At 34.5% G+C, this 22,823-nt stretch overlaps 1 long non-coding RNA gene across 1 annotated transcript; it reads right to left on the bottom strand.

Annotated features, from left to right (window-relative positions):
- Nucleotides 1–420: 420 nt before the first annotated feature.
- LOC136820574 (uncharacterized) lies at nucleotides 421–1,236 on the bottom strand. The gene is made up of 3 exons (XR_010848614.1): nucleotides 926–1,236; nucleotides 646–726; nucleotides 421–447 (listed from the first exon to the last, which is right to left on the bottom strand). It is a non-coding gene; the product is annotated as an uncharacterized lncRNA (long non-coding RNA).
- Nucleotides 1,237–22,823: the final 21,587 nt, after the last annotated feature.

The raw sequence follows: 22,823 nt of genomic DNA, 5'->3' as shown, positions 1-22,823 counted from the left end.
CAATATTGTGTACATCTCTACACTGTCTATGTCTTCTATAGATCGGGTCAAAAAGCTAAGTCACTTAAAGGACTCGGAAATAACAACTCGTAGGTGGGACGAAGCGAAATCTTAGCCTCTCATCATACATTCAGCCTAAATTTAACCGTCGTACGAAAATTATCAAGTGTTTTAAATGTCAACAAGAAACGATTCCCTAGTCATCTAGACCAGGTTTGTATTTATTTAGTTGTAAATTTTAAAAATGTAACGATTTTGTCCCTTCAAAAATATAGAAATTTTCATGAGCACAATTTAAAGTGATTATTTTAATGATTGTTATGTTTCTTTAATTTGTATACAATAATACATTTATATTACAAACAAAAAATAGGTAACAAAACTACATTTCATTATTGATGCATGGAAATTCCGTATCCTTTATCGAACAATTGCACGACCTACACTCTGAGAACATGAGAAGAGAGAGAACAAAATATTAATTTTTGAGTCTAATTAAAATATCACAGAATTGGGAAAAAATTGTTTCTCCTAGACAGTCTGAAGAGCACATTTTGGCAGTCTTTTGTTGTATTATTTAGAATCAGTCTGTAATAACCTATTGTTATTTGACAAATAACATCTATTTGAAAAATGTTAACTTACCACCATTAAATTAGTTTGTGTTGCACGAAAAGGAAGAAAGATACTTGTCGGAGCATTCAATCAGGCTCAAACTGCCGTTCTCTGTAATGGAAAACAAATACCTTTTAAGTGGATTAATTTTCGCATGTATTAATCTAAAATCTAAAATCCAAATTTTGGCTAACACCTCTTTCATTTAAGTCAGCAATGACGACGTTTAAAATAATCATTTTTTATATGCAAGTTTGTCAGTGATAGAGAATTTTATTACAAAGCTAAATATGAATTGAAATGGACTTACTTTTAAATAGGTTCTAAAGTGACTTTGTTGGAACACGTTGACTTGATGCATGTTATAATGGTCAATTTTGTTTGTCATTCTATTATACCTGAAGTGTTCTAAAAGACAAAAGACAAATTGGACGACCGAATCTAATTCAAAATGGGTTGCGTAAGAGCGAAGTTCACCAAAATGAGGAAGGAAAAGATGCTAACATTTTGGAAATAATTAATACAATTTTTGTACAAAAGTTTACAAATCCTCAATTCAACAATAGGCAAATTACATTCGCATATAATAACAATAAACTTTAATAACGATAAACTATACATTTTCAGGTTTAAATTAATAAATTCTATGCTGATTCAAATTAACTAAAGTGTCTTAGTTAGAAACTGTATTAAAGATATCTTCAAAGTTATGCTAAGCTAACAAGAAAACTTGAGATGATTAAACCATCACAGGACCTGAACTATAATTATATTAAAATCTCATAAACCTCCTCTTATGAACACGACAATTTCAAAAAAACTTTTGCTTACTCAAACAATTCGAACTTTAATTACATTACCGCAGCTCAAATGGAGAATTCTGTCAAAAAATGTTTTCATAACATCAAAATACTAAGTTCAAAATACTGAGTTCAAATTAAATTAATTAATTAAATTTATTGATTGAATAATTTAAATTTAAGGTGAATTTATGGGAAAAACTGTGACAGAGTGCCAATCTAACACAACGATGTATGTTAATTTAATGTTTGTCATCACAAATGAACACCTACAGAGTTTTCACCATAAAGATGAACATTAAAAACTTTCTGCAAAGTCACTTGTTTGGTTCTTTCTATCCTTTTAGTCTTTCTTTCCAGTTCTCTTCTCTCTGACTTCCTCTTATCCTTATCCTTATCCTTCCATGAATCCAGGAACCCCTCCATATCTTCACCGCCGTTATTACTCCAAAACTTGAATGAAGAGTACGATCTTGGGCCGCCATTAATTCTTCTCATTTTCTTGTACTGTTTAAAATTAATAATTTTATCACTATTTTTCTGTTGATTTTTCTCTCTTTCAGACTTTTTACCACTCTCTCTTTCTTCTTCGGCTGCCAGTTCAGCCGAAAACGAATCATTTAAATCATTTTCCACCATGTCCACAATGTCGTTATTCATTGTTTTTTTTTTACTTTGTACACTAAAAAGAAAAAAGATTTACTGACAATACGGTACAAACCCGATTCATCATATCCAAAAGGAGATAAAATAATCATCGGCACGAAAGATAGTTTAAATTTGAAAGCTAAAGGTTTTCTAAGAAAGTCTTTATCTCCCTTTGGATAACCTTGGCTTTTAGTTGACATTTACAATGCATAAATTTGAATGCTTTGAAAATGTGGAACAGGATGCACCACGTGAAGGTGAAGCCATAGGATTTGCATCCCACCCTAAAATTAAAATATAACTACAACGAAACGATTTTTAGGGTACAAGACTGTTTAGCTGTTTTTGACTTGGATACCCTGTCTCTATGATCCAGTAAGAAACCTCCTGCTGTGACGATCTTTGTGATGAAATTCACCCCACAAAACATATTTATGTACCCAGGTAGACAATTCGCATTAAAGAGGGACAAAATTGGTTCGCTTTTAAATGCTACCAAAGAAAATGCCAGGATATTTTATTGAAGCTACGTGTGTTTCAAATTTATCTCTCAAACCTTGGTGGGATCAACTTAGATGAAAATATTCTATTGAACACTTGTTCACTTCTAGAAAGATTATTGCGTCTAAATCAAACTTAGATATTTCGAGCCCCACCCCACTGAGTTTTCCACACTTACTGGATCAAAGGGACAAGAGTGGATAAGCTGATGTACCCCTGAAACAAACAACTATCAACATGTTTCAGGGTGGTATAGACTAGCGATACCACTATGAAAACAACTATCAACATTCATAGGTATTATCTCTGTGTGTGACAAACAACTTTCAACATGTCACCAGAGGGTGGAAACAACTATCAACATCCACCTTTGATGGAAACAACTATCAACATCCATCAATCATCAACTTAAAGTCATTTGCAGCTTGACAGACAGAACAGCCTTGATTTAAACTAATGATAGTGAGACAAATTCAATTACATGTTTTAACAGTTCCTTTCCAAAAGAAGAAAAATTGAGCTTAGATGATTCTTATCCTTCAAAATACTGCCGAATTACCGTTTGTTTGAGTTGATTTAGAGCCTTCATTTTCCCATGTTTAATTGTTTTAATAGTTCCTTGATTGAGATACTCAGAATTCTATCTTTGAGCTGCTGTTCCATTCATGACAGTAACATTTGAAAATGTCATGCATTGTCAAAAGGTCTGTTTCAATGCAGAGTAAATTAAGTTATAATATTGTTGTCTTAATTTTTTAAGGTTTTATCAGTCTTATTTATAAAACATGTAATTGAAAACGCCTTTCTATGCTAAGCAGAAAATTTAACAATCGCATAAAAAAAGCATTACGATGCCCTGAAACGATGTTGAGGCAATGTGATCAAGGGTCTTGAAAACATGTTAGACCATCATTGACAAAGCGATCAAATTCACATAATAGTTCTCTGTAGGTATTCAAATCGCTGTAATGGCCAAATGTTTGAAGAGTCTCGCCACTCAAAATTTTCAATCTTTCTTCTTCTTCCCTTCTTCGTGGCATCCATGGATGATTATTGATATAATTTAGCCTATCATATGGCACTTTTTCGACCAAAGCAACATTTTCTAGTTTAGATGCCCTACTGAGGGCTGTATAAGTTATGCCAAGGTTAAGCTTCTCCATAAAAATCTCTTTATTTAACTTTATCCGAATATGAGTACATGGCTCATTAGGACCTATTGTCATACCTTGGCTTTTTGATATAGGTATACAATAACCAGGCATCAAGGGCAACCCCCTTCTAGAGCAACAGTTAGTATCACAACGTGCTTCATTGACAGGTATAGGAACCCATGTTGGGTGTTCTGGAAGCCAGCTTGGGCCTTTGTATCTTGGGAAATCTACAACAACTGCTTCTGGAAATGATGGAGGTGCTTCTCCCTCAGCATATAATATTGCAATCACTTTCCCAATTGCTCCATTATTCAATCCAAGAGGTGTTAAGCTGAGCTGATTTTTAGTCAAAAGCACACGACTTCCAACAGCAATGTGAGAGGTTGCAGGAATTTGACCCATCTGATTAACAGATTGAGTGTGATGACGTCCTTTTCCTTTGCTTGGTATAGTAGCAACAGGGATCCCCAAATCAGCTAGTTTGTTGTGGTTCTCAACATTTACCTCTTGCCACGTTTCCATAACGGTCAAACATGTGTCTGATCTAAATCCCTCTTTGGCACTTTCAGGAAGCTCACCTTCATATCTTGAATTTATTGTCTTCCAGTCATTCAAATTGAGTTTACCCTCTCTGATTCTCAGCAACATTTCCAAAAAAGACAACTGATCTGGGCCTTGTCGCATAGTTTCATTTAACAGAATACAATGTGAAAATGTACGATAGATTCCATAACCGGCAAGCTTATCTGGGGCGTCTGAGGATAATGGCTCAACATGCAAATCATGAGAATCAACTGGACCTAGCTGCCCTAAATCTCCAAAAAAATTGACAGTTGGTATTGCACCAAAGTTGTTGAAAAAATCACATGTTGCCTCCTTAAAACGTTGACTACACCATGCTAACATACGATGACTATACATACCTCTTTCATCTAAATTCAAGGTCATCAATTTCATAGAATTACCTTCCAGAGTGCTACCAGTTAGTTCACGTAAGGCAGTGAGAGATATGCTATTCAATGGCTTATCAGTTAACTGCAATGTTTTGGATTCTTTTTTCTTCACTCTTGGGATGCTTGTTGTTGAGTGAACAGTTCGTCCTAAGGGTAGGAGAATAGATGCTGCTCCAGTAGGTGCTAAATTCATTACAGCATTGTTTCGATTGCAAATTCTTCGCGACAAATAGGTCAAGGCAACAATTGTAAATGTTTTACCACTTCCAGCCGTCCCCTGCACTAAGAGACGCACTTTATTTTGGTGTTCATTATTCACAACAGACATAATATTAAGAATGTTAATAGCTATTATTACTCTTTGAAGAGCATTAGCCTTCAATAAATCAATATTTGGTGGCAAATCACAATTCTGATTTTGAGCCTGTTGCTGTGCAGCTGCCACCTTTGAGATGTTTTCTAGCCAATCTGAAGCATTATCAGGCCAACCACCTCCAAAAGATTCAATTGCATACTGATGCCAATCAAAACCTTCTCCACCATCAGGCAGATCTCTAAAAGCATTCAAATCTTCAAAATCTTGGGGTCTATTTTCAGCCAAGTATCTTAAAAATTCATGTTCATTTCTGATTTCATTCTCAAACTCATCTTCAGATCCAGATTCGTGGTCAATAGAGCTATCATCAACATCAAGGTTTTTCCTCTTTTTTGCTCTTTGACGATCCCTTTCTAGCTTTTTGTCATGCTCTGATTTTGCTTTTTTGACAAGTTCTTTCACAATCATAGGACATAGGTCACTTTCTAAAAACTCCATGAATGATTCTAAAAATGAGTCTTTCCCGTTCTTAAGGTCATTTACATTTTCCCATGTTCCCAACGAGTGAATCATTAATTGACCCTTACAATAATCCTCTTCTAGTGGCCATATGGGAAGAGTCGGAATCCCAGTAAAAACAGGAACATGGTTTTTGGCACACTTAGGGGTGCAAACGCAAATTTGAGCCCAATTATACAAAGTCATATTAGGATAACGTGTTCGACGTTTTTCACTCAAAAACTTTTCTAGAGGTGTTTCTTTTGTTGCATCCCCATCGGAAAACTTAGAATTTATTGCACGAAAACCACTAAGACCAATTCTCCTGAACTGTCGAGTGCAATGAAACAAACGACCCCCACAATTCAGAAAATCAACAGCAGCTGCTGGCATATCAATCAATCCAATAATTTTTAAAATTAACTGTTGGGCAATACTTCTTACAGATGCAACATCACTATTAACATCTAATAAATGTTTATATAGACGAATGAAATCGTCTGTAGATTTGGCACCCTTGCAAGCATACTGAGTGATGTATCTCAACAGAGCCATTAAGTCTTGATCAATGATGGCTTGCGTGTCTGAGTTGGCTAACCATGTTAACAGTCGTGTTTTGACATGAGATATCAGAAAAGAATGATCTCTGTTGCCTTCAAAACGTGGATGTTCTCCTGGTGTTATTAGTGAATGGAAAGGATGAGTTTCTTTTCCTTCTGAAGTTCTATTTTCGATATCAAACTTACCAAAATGGAAACGACAATATTTTGTTTTAGCACCATCAGACTTCACATTTAAGCAAGTATTATTACACTTATGCAAGCCCACCTTATTTGTCAAAGCAATATGAAAATCTCTCATGGATTCTTGGCTTGAGTGGTCAGAGAGTTTTTCTGACAAAGGATTATAATCTGGAGGTTCATAATCTCCATCAGGTTTGGGCCATTCAGATTTGTTGGGGATCCATACCCTTTTGCCATTCTCGTCAATTTCTTCATGGCCACCTGCAGGGTGCATAGATACAAAATTAGGAGAGTGAAAATCTTCTGTATTTTGTAAATCAGTCTGAAGTAAACTATGAAGTTCAAATGCTGCATCAGATGTATTTACATTACCTTTTCCATCATCGGTAATCAGAGCCATTGCATTTTCTATTTTCTTTGCGTGCGATTCACTAAAAACAATAGCGTGACTATGAATCTCACCACGACCTTTTGCAAACTCATATCTAATCCACATGTCAGATGTTTGAAATAGTTCTTTCCCGACAGTTTTGTAATAATTAAGGGTCCTCCTCTCAAAGTATTTGGTGACAATATGGAGATTCGACAAAACTAATTTACGATGGTATGAAAAATCATTATTAATGCACTCAAGGACAGTTTCGACGGGTACCCCTTTAACAACAGATTCATACTTGGCAAGCAATTGCTTAAGGGGATCCCAGTGGTATTCAGCCATAGAGTTTGTGTCAAAGTAGGCTGGAAGGTCCCCATATCCAATCTTTCTAAACAAAGCAAGGTTGTCAAGTTCAATTTTCCTGTCTCGCCAATATGGATCACTATTAGCAAACTTAGCACCAACACTTATCAATTTTCTTGGTACAGAAGTATCATTATTCTCTAAATTTTCACGTAATTCTTCAACAGAAAGATGTGCGTCATGAAGTTGTTGTGCAACAATAAATGAACCTTGGTTTAAAGCCCTTTCCCTTAGGCCAAGATTTAAAAGAAAAAATCGAAGTGTTGGATGGGAGCTCACACGGTTGTCACCGCAGTGGTAAATATGATCCACCCACTCTTGATAATCAGGGGTTGTTAGTTGAGGAATGGTGATGTCTGCTGAACCATTGATAAATATTGTTGGAAAAGCCATTGCAAAAAAACCACATGTTTTCCTTTCAGGCACAAGTTCACGTTTTTCACTTGTTATTTCTGCCACCCCAACTCTTTGAAGGCGTACAAGATCTTGTACAGTCTCTTCATCATCAACAATTTTCTGTAAAAGTTTCTCAAGATTCTTATCAACATCATTAGGTTCAAGTGGTGAGACAACACCTGAATGTGTATTTTCCAAATCTGAGGATCCTGGTTGACCTTCAGATAAATTCTTATTCAAGTTGGGAACCTTTGTTTTGTATTCAAGATTTGGAACACCTGGACAAATTTGTCGGCCATCATTAGGCAAATTCTCTAATCTTACATGGTCAATTATAACATCAAAATAAAAAGGGTTGGGAAGCCATAGAAAAAACCTGCCTTTTAAAGGTGTGTTAATATGATCTGGTCCATCATAAACTTTAGAACTAGGAAAGGCAGTACCCATTCCACCATGTGGAAAACCAAAGACGAGCCCTTTCAAAGCCTGTTCAACATTATCTCGTTTGACAATAAAGTCTTTCAAAACTTCCCCATTCTCGCCTTTCTTTCGAACCAATATAATTCCTACTTCTTGGGGGAGGCTTGGCAAAGTCTTTGCAATTTTCATGTCATGTGGAACTGCAATAGAATGGCCGCGTCCTTTCAGCATGCCGTATTTAAGGATGGTAATATTAGTTATTATGTTGATTTTTGAAATCATGGCCGTTTCCAGAATACTCAGATTTTTCAGGTATGGGGGAATTTCTTCAAAATGCATATTATTATGTAATGTCCCATCTCCATGACTACTACTATCATCATTCCCGTGCATGGAAAAAATACCAGAAAATTTGGGGGCGGCAGGTGGATTTTTTTTTTACGATTATTTTTTTCTTCTTGGCGACATCTAATGCACTTACCATCCTCCCCTACTGACCATGAAGCTGGGGAAAACAAATCATTGTTGTTCAATTCAGGCTCAACATGAACAGTTTCATGAAAAACAGGTCTAACTTCATTACAAATTTTACATCGATCGATGTTGTGTTTTAACTCCCCTTCCTCAAAAATGCTCGCTGCTTCAACTACCCTAGGATTAGAATGTAAACAACTGTTATTACTGAGAGGTCTTTCTTCAGCATTATGAACAGATTCTGCTGCTTCAACAACCCTAGGATTTGAATGTAGACAACTGTTGTTACTGTCAGACCTTTCTTCAGCATTATGAATAGATTTTTCTCTCATAACACGATTCATTCTATTTCTACGATTTCTTTGCTCGCGAACAGTTTCATTATCAGAAGGTGCAATGTACGCGATACCATCACGAGCACATAATAATTTAAGTTCTTCTTCTACATTGCTTTTTTTCTTTGCACTTGTTATCTTACATCTAAGAGATTTTCTTCTTTTACGCTTGTCTGAAACAGACTCTTCAGCAGAAGGCTCAATATATTTTAAACCATAAAGGGTACACTTTGCCTGTATTTCTATTTCAGGGTCAACAGACACCTTTTTTAGAGGAGGTTTTTGAATTTTGTTTTTCTTCCTGTGAGGAGCTGTTTGATCTTTCATACCTTCAGACTCTCGTTTTTTTATTATCTCTACATTTTCAATCGAGAAGTCAACAGTTTCTTGCTGGTTAAAATTGGCTAAAATCCCCCCATCACCAGGTAATAATGATTGGAAATGATTATTGTTAATTCCGGCCAAAAGAAAGTAAGAGCTGACCGGCATATCTACATGAAATTCTAGATGAGGAGAATCACGGAAACAACTCATAACTTTTAGGGGATTATTTTCGCTGCAGCTTTCAGAATTGATGCATATATTTCTACCAAGCAAGATAGCTGCAGCATTGATAAAGACCTCTGTGGTGTACACAGTATCACACAACTGCTGGGTTAAAAGCTGCTCCCAAGAAAACCCTTCAGCCCTGCGAATATCAATTGCCCCCTGTTCAAAGAAAGTTCTATATCCAACAATGTATGGAGACTCCTCTACAGTTAGACGACTTTGATCCCGCACAAAATTGACGACTGCCTGGCGTAAGATAAGATGGTTTGGATACTGTAACCTTAAGGCTGAAACATCACCAAAATCTGTACGATCGTTAAGTTGTTCTACAATGGCGTGATAAAAGCAATTACCATCCCCGGGGGTTTCACTCACACAAAAAACATTTAAGCCATGGTTACGAGCAGTTCTTAAAATCTGGGGAACACAACTATACCTGGGCCAGACTGTTCTTGGAAGTTTTCTAAAATTCCCAACAACAGTTCTTCTGGCACTCTCAATTAAGTTTCTAATATTATCAACATTAAGGCTGGGGATAAACATTTCAAAATTATATGTATATATCTTTGAGCCAAAAATAATAATACTTATCTAAATCTTGTGATGTTCAAATGGTTACACTTCTGCATACACTTTTCTTCTTGAAATACTTTTCAACATTCATACACTTTTCTTCTTGAAATACTTCACCCTCGACTCCATGGCTTATCTAACCCCCTTACGCTATTGATGATTCTGATGGACGCGTTGACGGGGGATATAAGCCCTGGTACACATAGAAAACGAAAGTGATTTCAGGGGTGTACGCGAATCGGATGTTGATTAGCAAAGTCCCATAATGACGGATAGGAAAAAAAATCTTGTCCGAACTACGGATGGTTTATATCATTTTTCAATAAAAACAAATACAAACTAGCCACAACCAGACTGTCAAAATGTTTGAGCCAAGCTGTTTCTCCAAAGCAAAACAGAATATGCAAGAGGATCACTTGTCACTTTCTTGATTTCTTTCTCATTGAATATGAAGAATGTTCTTCTGATCAAGCAAAATGCCATTGGAATTTCATACTGCTAACGAACACTATAGAGGGAACTAAACAAATTTGATGCTGATTTTCTACTGTCTGCTGCTGAATGAATAAAAAGACATAAGGACAGAAGAACTATGTAACAGGTCCTATGTCTACGTATAAATATATCTCTGGTACTGATGTCAGCTAGCACTCAATGGCTGAATGCCAATTGTGTTCATCGATCTGGTTGGATGAATTGGAAGTTGCCTTCTTTAGAAGTGGGAGTTTTAATGACATATCCATAAAATGAAATGGACTTATATGGATTGAATAATAAAGTATTATAAGATTATAATCTGTGTATACCTACAACTGAACTTGGCTTTACTTTTTATGTCCTTGTATAACTTTGTGTGCGTAACCTGATGCCTTACCCAAGTGACAGTACAAATATGGATTGACGTGAAATGTATATAATGAGATATGGATTTGAATAGCGGTAAATGATAATGACTGAATGATATTTGGGGAACGTCTTTTGACGCCTGAGTGAAACTACCTGATACCAATGACTGACAGTGTTGAACGTTTAAATGGGAATGGTGACTACTAATTTTTATCACTTTGGCACTTGAGAATATTTTTCAACATTTTTTCAAAATACACCTGAATGATAATTATATAAACAGATATAAACACAATGCCATTATGTACATTTTGGACTAATAATAAACTTGCCAAAATTGGAAATAATATATAATTTTTATTTCGTACAAACTTTGAATATTTCAACCTTTTGGCAATAAACAAAAAGGCAATAATCATGTTACTCAGTACAATTTTAAACTTTTATGTTTGTCAAATGTTTTGAATATTTCTAAAGATCGAACAAATTTTTCAAACAAATTCAGAAGATTGAATCAAAAATGAATTTTCAGATTAGTTCAAGCTCTTTTATTTCGATCCAAATGATTTGGAAATTTATGACAAATAACCTTTTTGTTTTGGAAAGTACAAACTTCTTGACTTTCTTCGAAGATTTCTACATTATTCTGTTTTTTTTTAAGGAAAATAAGTTTCTTCCATAGAAAATAGAAATTTGTTGACTTTTTCTTGTATTTTTAAAGGAAAATATCTCTGTGTTTTTCATCTTTGTATTAAGGATAACTGTTTATGTTTTGAAAGAAAATGATTTTTCTGCATTTTTCAAGAAAAATGTCTCTGTATTCTTATAGGAAACTCAATTTTTGTATTTTGCAAGGGAACTTACGTCTGACTAGCAGTTTGCTTTGAATTCTGGTAAAATTTGAAAAATTGAAAGACATTTTTTTTACTTTAAATAAAAAGTGATCCTCTCTTAGCAAATTTTCTTACCAAACTTTTTTTCTTTCAAAGAAATAGAAATCATTTTCTACACTTCCCCCCTTTTCTATTTTCAGACTGCTCAAGAAACTAATCTCTTATTTCTAAATTTCTAAAGTAAAAACTTGCTAATTTCCTACAAGGTTGGTCACCCAGAAAGTTTTACAAGAATGTGATGAGATTTGTTAAAATCAATCAAAGTTTGCTGCCCCTTTTCCATGGTTGGGTTGGTCTAAAAAGCAGGGTAGCCAATTGGGGTAGCCAATTGGGCTAGGTTGTGGGTTACCTAAATATTTTACAGACCAGAATAGAAATACCGAAAATGAATGCATAGAACCACATTTTACTGACCAGGGAGCACGAATCTGATTGATACTTAGATTGATCATGTATGATTACAAAGATAAACAAAGATATAAAAATTACCACGTGTTAATGCACGAGGAGTAAGAAATAGAGCTTACATTATAATAGAGCTATTTCAAAAGACTTTTTGTACCTATTATAAGCTGCCATATTAAAAGTTTTTGAAAGGAATTAATTGTTTGAAACATCTAAACATGATATAAATTAAACAGTAGATTCAATAACAAAGGATTGTTAAGATATGACAAGATTAGAGATCATATGGCCCAAAGGCGATTCCAAAGCTATTATCATCGAATTACAGCTTCACGGAAATAACAATTAAAAACATAAATAAAATGTAAATCTAAAATATTAAAAACTGTTTTGTATATATTTTTTATTCGGGTCTGTAAATTTTCAAACGAAGCCAAGAAGGAAGACAAAATGGCGCCAGGTCTCTTGAGAAGTAACAAAGTTCAGTACCTTTGGAAAAAAGGCTATTGTGGCTGAAGTTCGAAAGGAATCTTAAATTTTATTACATGGAATCATTAACAAGATGTTGTATAGTTATTTCCACATGAAAACAGGTTTCAGATTTCAAAAGTTTAGGCAAAAAGAGGTACCCCATAACCTAGCCCAATTGGCTACCCCATTGGCTACCCTGCTTTTTAGACCAACCCTCCATGGTTTTCCTTAATTTCCAGTCTTCTAGGAAATTTTTTTACCCTTTTTTCAGGATCTTGCTTGTTTCGTCCAAAAATCCTGCAACAAAAAAAAAAGAATATAATATTGCCAAACAACAGCATAAAAATTTTACCTGAGGACAGGATAATTTTTTGGAATGAACAGGTTGATATCGCAGATTTGGGTTCCACTTGAAAAGCACCCTCGACTCCATGGCTTATCTAACCCCCTTACGCTATTGATGATTCTGATGGACGCGTTGACGGGGGATATAAGCCCTGGTGCACGTTAAAAACGAAAGTACTTTTAGGCATGTACGCGAAACGTATGTCGATTAGCATAATCCCGCCATTTTACAAATTCCGAGAATTTGAAAAAATCAAAACAAGCTATTCATGATATGCACCACTGCAATGTCTTCTGACATTACATCACGGACCCAACAGCTGATTGGTTGTAAGTGACGTAAAATCACTCAATACGTCACTTTCAACCAATCAGCTATTGGGTGGAATGGAAGACATTGCAATGGTGCATATCATGAATAAATAATGGCTGATGTAAATACTAAATTTAAAAGTCAAAGATAGATTCTCAACATGAAGAAGTTGAAGTATCTTGGCAAACCAATCAATTGACAAAATTGCAAAATGTCATTTAAATGAAACTTGATTCGCAGAGAAAGATACTACGAGACCTTGATAAGCAGTCTATCCCTGCACTGAGCGAACTGGAACTGCTTGTAAAACGATTTTTTACAGAAAGACAAAAGGACTATGGAAAATAGTTTAAAGATTCACTCGAAAAGACCCTCTGCTGTCCACATATAATTGTTTTGCTTGAACTGATTTCCAACAGCAATCTTGCATGTTTCTTTATAATCTGATCACTCGTGATGAATGACTGACTGATGTTTATACATTTTGACATCTATCTTGTCCATGACCATGGGCATAAGGCCCGAGGGGGTACTAGGATTGATGGGTGTCGGGTATGTGCGTGCCAGACCTCTGGACCCTTACCCTTAGAGAGACTGAATTTTGGTGAAAAGGTGACCCTTAGAGAGACTCAGTGTAGAAAAACCCAACCCTTAGAGAGACTTTTTCACAAAAAATTTCTATAATGGGCCAAAGAAATTCGATTTTTAAAAGAATTTCTCCAATTTTCGAAAAATTTCTCTAATTTTTGAAAAATTTTCTCACTTTTTTTATAAATGTTCTCACTTTTTTGACTTTTCACTTTTCTTTGACCCGAGTTTGTGAAAAAACCGACCCTTAGAGAGACTGATTTTGACTTTTGTTGTTTTGGTAACCCTTAGAGAGACTTTGGGAGGGTGAAAAACCCTACCCTTAAGGCACGCACATACCCAGCACCCATTTTTGCCTAAGTACCCCCCCGGGGCATAAGGAGTATGAAAAAGAAAAAAGCATACATCTCCAGTGATTGCTTGACTGGTAGTCAAAATGAACTGATCGGTGAAGAAGCTTTTTCAGAAAAACTTGAGATTACGTACAATACAAACTCACTGTAAAAATGTTCTGGTTATGGTTTATACAATTAAAAGCTTGGCAATTATGTGGACAATTCTAATCAACTGATGAATGTGTAAAAGCAAGAAACTTCAAGTATTGAAAAATAAATAAATTTTTACCATGAAACAATTCTTTAAACATATCCTACTGTATTACCAGACTGAAAATTTATTTATAATGACCGTAAATGTCAAAAAGTATACAAATTAGTATACCATTGTGAGATACACTATGAAATTCCGAACAATTGTTGATAACATATGGGTGAAAAAAAATACACATTATTGCATGGTACAGTGTGTATATTGGACTAAATTTGACAAAAAATGTTGAAGCTGGAAGTAGTTTTTTTATCAGGATAAAATTTATGCAAACATAATAACAAATCTGTCATCTAGATTATCAATTATGACATGTTAGACTGTTTAGGATTTCAGTTGAATTTATTCTGACCTAAAGATTATGTTTCACTGTCGTCATCATGTTCTGATTTGCTAAATAACAAAATTTTTGGAAAATTTTCCATAGAGTCTTCAGTTTTTCACCTATTTTGAGGATAAAATCAAATAGGAGTACAGTCATCTAAAGTAACATTAACAGATTTTTTAGCTGTATTTTACTTTAAGCTGTATTAAGTGTCAAGTTTTATTATTTTATAGATGAATATTTCTGGACATTAACATTAACATTATTTAAACCCATCATTCATTGTATATATTTTCATATTTTAATCCTAGATTTCTTTAGTATTTCTTTATTTTTGTATTAAATTTCTTTTTTTTATATTCAAGAGAATAGGTTTTGTAAAACCTTCTATGAATTATCAAATAGAAATAGAAAAAGACATTGTTTCAAAAGATAGCAATCAACTACATTTGGGTCAAAATTCCAGAATAGAACTTTAAGATTATATATGTCTTTTCAGTTCTGTTATTTTGATACAAAATGATTGAGAAATTTACTACAAAAAATTGAATACATATCTCTGCTTTTTTTTTGTAAATGTCACATTTTGTTTGGAGCAAAGCTGTTTCATTTTAAAGCGTCTGATACTTTAAAGCTGAAAGGACTGATAAAACAAGATTAATTTTTGGAACTTTGTTCAATCAAAAAGTAGGAACCATTAAAGGCAAAAATAAAATTTGGAATTTGTACTTTACCTTCACTGTTCTCGAGACTTGACAAAATTGATAATAATACCTTGAAGGAAGAAATTTTGGCAGGAATTTAATTTGGCGGGTGGTTGAGAAAGTTTTTTCAGAGGAATTTAATTTGGCGGATTGCTAGAAAAAAGAAATTAGGCGAGAATTTAATTTGCCGGTCGAAGGAAATTGTTACCAAATAAGCAAAAACCTGTTTTTAAGGCCTGAAATAGCACAAATTTGGAGAATACACGAGATAAATTAAATTTGGCGGGAATTTAATTTGGCAGATTCCTGGTAAATCCACCAAATTTTATTTCCGTCATAATTTATTCCTTTAAGGTAGTCCTTGATTACAACCGACCTCTTTTTAATATTGAAATTCAACAAAATCTAATATTATTTTCAAGCCATTCCCATGAACATTTTCCATAGGACCAGTAAATATTTCTAACTTTTTTTGTTAATTGAATAAAACGAAATGTTCCAAGTTTATTAAAGTTTCATGTAAAATGTATTCCTGCAGATTTCTTTTGATCATCTGCCAAATCTCTAAAAAACTTATTACACCATGTTTTTATTATCAAAACCCTGAGTTGAAAATTGTTTAAAGATTCACAAGAAAAATCTTAAAAATGACACGTATAAAGATTCACACAAGAATATCAAATTCATTTTACTAGTCAGAAAACTCTTATTAATTAGAATTAAACTCCAAACTCTATACAATGATTCATAGCTAGCATTAAAATTTTCATAAAATTTCGAATGGGTATTTTACATAATTCAATGTGTTCTAAATAAATAAATAAATTCTTAATGAATGATGATATAGTAAACAGAACAAAATTCACCAAAATTAGTTATCGCCAAAATTGAATAAATTGCTTCCTCACCCTGCCTCACCATAATAAGGGCCCCTAATAAGTTCTTGTCAGAATTAAAATTTCCAGTGATTTTCCTAAGGGGCCGTCCACATAGTACGTACGCACTAAGGGGGAGAGGGGGTGTCTTCTCAAAAGCATATGCTTGCGTACAGAGGGGAAGGGGAGGGAATAAAAATTAAGTACGCAGAAAAAAAAATTCACAGCCCTTTTTTGCTTGTAAAATTGATTGAAAGAGAATAAAAAAAGAATTATTATTCGCTTGTTCCTTACAAAATATCAGCTGTTTCTCTCTCATAGAAAAAGGGGAAAACCCAAGCCTTTTGAATTTGATTTTTTTTTCAGCCAGGGGGGGGGTGTGAATGAAAAAAGTACGTACTCACCAGGAGGTATAGCTATTTGCATCTGCTTGCCTATAGGGGGAGGGGTATATATATACTCAATTTTTGACATTTTAGTGCGTACGTACTATGTGGACGGCCCCTAAGTAACCCCAAAGTTCTATTTGAAACACTAATTTTTAGCATAAAAGAACCACTTTATATACTGTGCTATTTGCCCAAATTAGTTTTTGCCAAAATTAAAAATTGCATTTCTCTTCAAAACCACATTTCTAAAAAATTCTATTTTATTTAGCTCCTTGCCAAAATAAGTTCTCTCCAAAGTAATTGTATTCCCCAAATTCTTATTTTTTCGCAATTTTTGCCTCTTGCTGATTTCACCATTTTATCTCCAATCAGTCTCCAATTGTCCCTTTTCGTTAAATAATTGTTTTTCAGTGAAGTGAAAGTAACAAAGATCAAGCATTTTCACTCTTAATTGTTACACAGTCCATAAAGTGTCCATCAATCTTTTCTTTCTTATTATTTAAACCAGTTAAACATCATAACAGTGCCCGGATGTTTAAAATTAACTTCAACTGACACTGATGACTGAGCAATGCATTTAGTTATTTAGCATCCTGGAAAACCAGGGCTAACAAATAGTGCAATCTCTCTGAGTTTTTATAGCTCATGCTTTATTCCAATCAGCCAATTAGTCACAAAAGCAAGATGCAATGATGATGTTGAGGACATGATACTTTTCATGTTTTTACACACAAAAACATTGTTGTTGTACAAAAATCTGATTGAATTCATCCTACTGCTAGTGTCACTGTCGTTCATTGTTCCCAGCTGTGGTGACATGATATGGGTAGACAATTGGAGTTTACGTTCTTGAGGCTGGATATAAAAATTCTATCGGCTACTTTTTGGATGAGCAGCATCAGCAGAAGAGTCAACAGCAAAGCATTAGAGCTGTTGAAAATGTTTTATTTATTTTTCACATAATCTAAAAGTGAGAAAGAAAGCAATAATTTCAAGGTTGAAATTTCTTTAGATTTGCTGAGTGTGTTTGAAGCCAGTTAATTTATAGCTTTAACTGTTTAAGACCAGTTCACAGCAGTTTTCTGCACCAACCCTAAAACTTCACCACAAAAAAATATCCATATCAGAGAGCCAAATTTAAAAAACAGTAATTGGAAGTTGAGACTTATTGCAAGCTTCTAATTTATTTTGAGCCAGTAAAAAACCATTAAAAGACAGAGGAAAGTCATTCTCTATTCCAAACAACAGGCAACAAACACAGTCATTTTCTACTTGCATTTCCCTTCCAAATGTCCAAATCAACATTATTTTGTTTTCCCATGCCAAATGGTCATACGGAGAAAAACTATTTACAGTATTTTGATATAAATTATTTTAGTAAGTGTGCTCGCAGCTCGGCTGTACTTGTCTTCGCAACATATTGCCCACACTCAAGCTGCCAGAGTCCAAAGGTCGAAAAATATCAAGATTCTTGATATTTTCTCTTCTAAAGTACCAGGGCCCTAAACGATTCCTCCAATTATACGGTACTGGCCTCTTTAAGTCGCAGAATCGTTTATCGGCCCTGGCTCGCGAGGGTGCTTGAAAAGTTTTATTAGGTCTTTTAAAAATCAAACCTATTAAATTATTATTATTAGTTTGTTGAAAGATAAAGATTGACATGGAAAGCTTCAAATAATAAAAGGGACACTTTAAATATAAAATAAATAAAACTTTCATTCTCTAGTAAGATAATTCTTGTTAGCTGTTAGCCTTAATGAACTACAATTTTGAAAAATTACCTTGTGCAAGGATTATTATAATGGATTAAAATACAATTACAAACAACAATCAATATTATTATGTTGTATAAAAATTCCTTTAACACCTCTTTTACACTCAATTTTCATATTTTGGATAATTTCATAATTTTGTAAAGAGATCCTGTGAAAAGTCAATTTAAAATTTCTGTGCACTGTTACGCATACATTAAAGGAAGAAATTTTGGCCGAAAAGTTCCCGCCAAATTTAAATTTTCTCAAATCGATTTTTCACTATTTAGACGTCATAAAAGGGGGTATTTCAAACATTTTCACCTTAATTTTAATCCTTGAAACCCATCATGCCAAATTAAATTCCCGCCAAAAATTCTTCCTTTAATGTAATTTCAATATTACAATTTTTTCTATTCTCTGTAAAAGATTACCTGTTACCATTACGGTAGTATTATTTTTTTTTTGTTCAGTATTCTTGAATAGAAAAAAATCTAATCTTGACAAAATCAATTCCAGCAGAAAATCTTACTATTTCACGAAATTATAATTTCCATCATGCAAAATTTTTGACTTTGATACAAGATTCTTGCAGAATCCCTCCAGTAGCGTAGACAAGAGGGGCGCAAAATTTGTGTAGAAGAGCAGACTTTCATGGCATAGTAATCTATTCATAATATAAAAATATAATTACTGTGTCATAAAAATCTGCTCTCCTACACAAATTTTGTGCCCCTCCTGTCTGCGGTACTGCCCTCTAGAAAATCTGGAAATAACCCAAAAACTTAAATGTGTTTTTTTGGAGAATAATTATACTTTGGGGCAAAAATTAGTATTTTTAATATAATTGATGTAAATTAGCATGCAAGATCTGAAGATAAACTTACCGTCAATGGCTCTAACTTGGGACAGTCTGATAAAACATGGGACAGCAATTCGGCCATCATTTTACAGAACCTCCAAAGTCATTTAATTAACATAGTCACAAATCTCATAGAAAACAAACTTTGTTGTCAAGAGAGATTTAGCAGTAAGTGAAAATACAGACGAGAAAGTCAACCATCCCATTATATGACCACTTGTCCCAAGTTAGAGCCGTTGACGGTACACAGGAAAAAATTCAGAAAAATTCCTTGTGACTTTTTGGTGAATTCACATTGAATCTAGGTGAAAAGTTGCAACCTTTCTACAATTCACAGCTTTTTTGAGTGAATTATTGAATGATTGCAGCTTTTCACCATGAATTCACTAAAATGTCACGGTGATTTTCTCGTAAATCTTATCATTTGATGTCCACAATATAATATATAAACAATGGCCATATTATTGCAAAATCCTTTCAGTGTCTTTGGCTGCCAAATGTATAAATACTACGATCCATGTACAACTGTTTGCAGGACAAAAATGTCATTCTAAAATTTTAAACATGTACGTTAACACCAAATTATTGAGCAATGTTAATTTTAGCAACCAGAAATACCAGGGCTAAAAAAACACAGTAATCTCTCAGAGTTTTTTATAACTCAATTCAACGAAAATGAAGTTTATTCCATAAATTGGTTGATGCTACGTTAAATCTCATCTGATAAATTCATTCTTCAGTTCGCCAGTGTTGCACATCTTTCACAGCGGCAAGAAAGCAGCTGCCATGATGTATGTGATTTGATAAATACCCTTTTAGGTTTACTCAGTTGACATTACTGCATGGGCTGTCTGGTGGGGCTGGTTATATAAGACATAGTAGTCAATCAGCTACTCTTCAAATTGCCATTGGAAAATAATAAGCATGATATTTGTTTTATTCTAACAACTTCTCTAAAAATAAAGAACAAAAAGCTCATAATTAACAGCAACTAAATTCAGGGCTGAAATTAGGACCTGCTGTCTGAGTCTAAACATGACTAAAGTCAGTCAAAGGGAAATATAGGCAAAAGTCAAATCAGATAACCAAAACAACACACCATCCACATCCAGAAAAACATTAACATTTATGATGATTTTGACTGAATTAGATAATTTTGAGCCAGTAAAACTAAAACTCACACAGACAGTTTAATTGATATATAGTGTAAATTTTTATTGAGAGAAAAACAGTCAAAGTCCAGGCCAGTTATTAGTCCAACACTCCAAGACTTGCTTCCCATCCATCAAAAACGAGAAACCAACTTTTCAAGATATTGGTTTTCATTGCCGTGGTCGTACAGCGTAAAGCTATTCACAGTATTTTGATGAAAATTATCCTAGTAAGTGCGTTCGCAGCTCGATTTTCTGTCTTCCCGAAATCTTTCTCTCACTCACTCAGCCAGAGTCCAAAGGTCGAAAAATATCAAGAATCTTGATATTTTTCATTTAACTGTACCAGGGCCCTAAACGATTCCTCCAATTATACGGTACTGGCCTCTTTAAGTCGCTTAAATCGTTTATCGGCCCTGGCTCGCGAGGGTGGAAATACTTTTCAACATTCAAAAAATTGTGATTTGTCTGTGACGGTATACAAATAAGAAACTGGAGGGTTGGATCTAACAATTTGGACCGGCGGGAAAAAATGAAACAATTTACAGCACAAAAACTCGCACTTGATTGGATAGTCAAACTCGATATATTTTAAAAACTCTTTTATTTTATAAAATAAAGAAAAGTCTACTTTGCTCGGTGTTTTTTCGTGAGCCAAATCGGTAGCATTTCTCGAACATATACAAATTTACGCCCCGCGTACGCAGATCTTGCCAAAGGATGCGGAACGCGCGTTTGAGCGCGCTGCGCGCGCTCAAACGCACGTTCCGCAAAAAGAACTTTTGTTATTTAAACAGTTGACCTTATATTATGTGGATTATATGAATAATATTTATTATTAGAGTTTAGATTATTTAATGTTTATTTTTTTAGTATTTTTAGGATTATTATATAGAATTTGCACCTCCTGCTATCATATCCGAAACTAGACTCCCAGATCAGGCGATCTGAGCAAAGTAAAATACTTTCAAGTTCACTCAGCCGTAACGAGGGCGTTTCGGGCGTGAAGGGTGGTTTCTGGGCGTAGTAATCCCTTCCCGCCCTGTTAAACAGGTTGGGAGCAGTTTTCCCCTAATACAATTCAAATAAATACCTGGGATGACCAGGGCATTTCTGTCTGATCCAGTACAATAGCAAATTCTATATAATAATCCTAAAAATACTAAAAAAATAAACATTAAATAATCTAAACTCTAATAATAAATATTATTCATATAATCCACATAATATAAGGTCAACTGTTTAAATAACAAAAGTTCTTTTTGCGGAACGTGCGTTTGAGCGCGCGCAGCGCGCTCAAACGCGCGTTCCGCATCCTTTGGCAAGATCTGCGTACGCGGGGCGTAAATTTGTATATGTTCGAGAAATGCTACCGATTTGGCTCACGAAAAAACACCGAGCAAAGTAGACTTTTCTTTATTTTATAAAATAAAAGAGTTTTTAAAATTATATCGAGTTTGACTATCCAATCAAGTGCGAGTTTTTGTGCTGTAAATTGTTTCATTTCTTCCCGCCGGTCCAAATTGTTAGATCCAACCCTCCAGTTTCTTATTTGTATACCGTCACAGACAAATCACAATTTTTTGAATGTTGAAAAGTATTTCCACCCTCGCGAGCCAGGGCCGATAAACGATTTAAGCGACTTAAAGAGGCCAGTACCGTATAATTGGAGGAATCGTTTAGGGCCCTGGTACAGTTAAATGAAAAATATCAAGATTCTTGATATTTTTCGACCTTTGGACTCTGGCTGAGTGAGTGAGAGAAAGATTTCGGGAAGACAGAAAATCGAGCTGCGAACGCACTTACTAGGATAATTTTCATCAAAATACTGTGAATAGCTTTACGCTGTACGACCACGGCAATGAAAACCAATATCTTGAAAAGTTGGTTTCTCGTTTTTGATGGATGGGAAGCAAGTCTTGGAGTGTTGGACTAATAACTGGCCTGGACTTTGACTGTTTTTCTCTCAATAAAAATTTACACTATATATCAATTAAACTGTCTGTGTGAGTTTTAGTTTTACTGGCTCAAAATTATCTAATTCAGTCAAAATCATCATAAATGTTAATGTTTTTCTGGATGTGGATGGTGTGTTGTTTTGGTTATCTGATTTGACTTTTGCCTATATTTCCCTTTGACTGACTTTAGTCATGTTTAGACTCAGACAGCAGGTCCTAATTTCAGCCCTGAATTTAGTTGCTGTTAATTATGAGCTTTTTGTTCTTTATTTTTAGAGAAGTTGTTAGAATAAAACAAATATCATGCTTATTATTTTCCAATGGCAATTTGAAGAGTAGCTGATTGACTACTATGTCTTATATAACCAGCCCCACCAGACAGCCCATGCAGTAATGTCAACTGAGTAAACCTAAAAGGGTATTTATCAAATCACATACATCATGGCAGCTGCTTTCTTGCCGCTGTGAAAGATGTGCAACACTGGCGAACTGAAGAATGAATTTATCAGATGAGATTTAACGTAGCATCAACCAATTTATGGAATAAACTTCATTTTCGTTGAATTGAGTTATAAAAAACTCTGAGAGATTACTGTGTTTTTTTAGCCCTGGTATTTCTGGTTGCTA

Source organism: Clytia hemisphaerica, unplaced genomic scaffold, assembly GCF_902728285.1.
Source record: "Clytia hemisphaerica strain Z4C2 unplaced genomic scaffold, Clytia hemisphaerica genome assembly, whole genome shotgun sequence".
NCBI classification, from domain to species: domain Eukaryota; kingdom Metazoa; phylum Cnidaria; class Hydrozoa; order Leptothecata; family Clytiidae; genus Clytia; species Clytia hemisphaerica.
Note: the sequence above shows the minus strand (reverse complement) of the source record. Positions and strands in the feature narration are given on the sequence as shown.